Genomic DNA, 457 nt, shown 5'->3' with positions numbered 1-457 from the left:
ATCCATCCATCCATCCATCCATCCATCCATACTTGATGAGCTGGTACATGTCTCCAGTGTTCAGGACAATGGTGAACTTCCGTCACATCAGAGTCTCCAGTTAAACATGATTGTGAACACAGGAAGCAGAAAATCATGAAACTTCCACACAAAGCTCCTGAGATTCAAACTTACTCAGAGCCAAGCAGCTGCCTCATATTAAAACACGTGTGTCCTGTGTTCTGACTCAGGCAACAACAAGGTTTAAACTCAGAGATCTCACAGCTTCAGATCCAACAGTTCTTTATTTTATCTGAGCCGCTCCTGTAGTGTTTCCTGCTGTACAGCCAGTCTGTTCCAGCTGCCCTTTGTTCTCATCCAATGAGACAAAGCTCTGTGGCTTTTCAGGTTGCCTTGTGTGTGTGTGTGTGTGTGTGTGTGTGTGTGTGTGTGTGTGTGTGTGTGTGTGTGTGTGTGT

This window comes from Austrofundulus limnaeus, unplaced genomic scaffold (genome assembly GCF_001266775.1).
Source record: "Austrofundulus limnaeus strain Quisiro unplaced genomic scaffold, Austrofundulus_limnaeus-1.0 Scaffold1398, whole genome shotgun sequence".
NCBI lineage: Eukaryota > Metazoa > Chordata > Actinopteri > Cyprinodontiformes > Rivulidae > Austrofundulus > Austrofundulus limnaeus.
Note: the sequence above shows the minus strand (reverse complement) of the source record.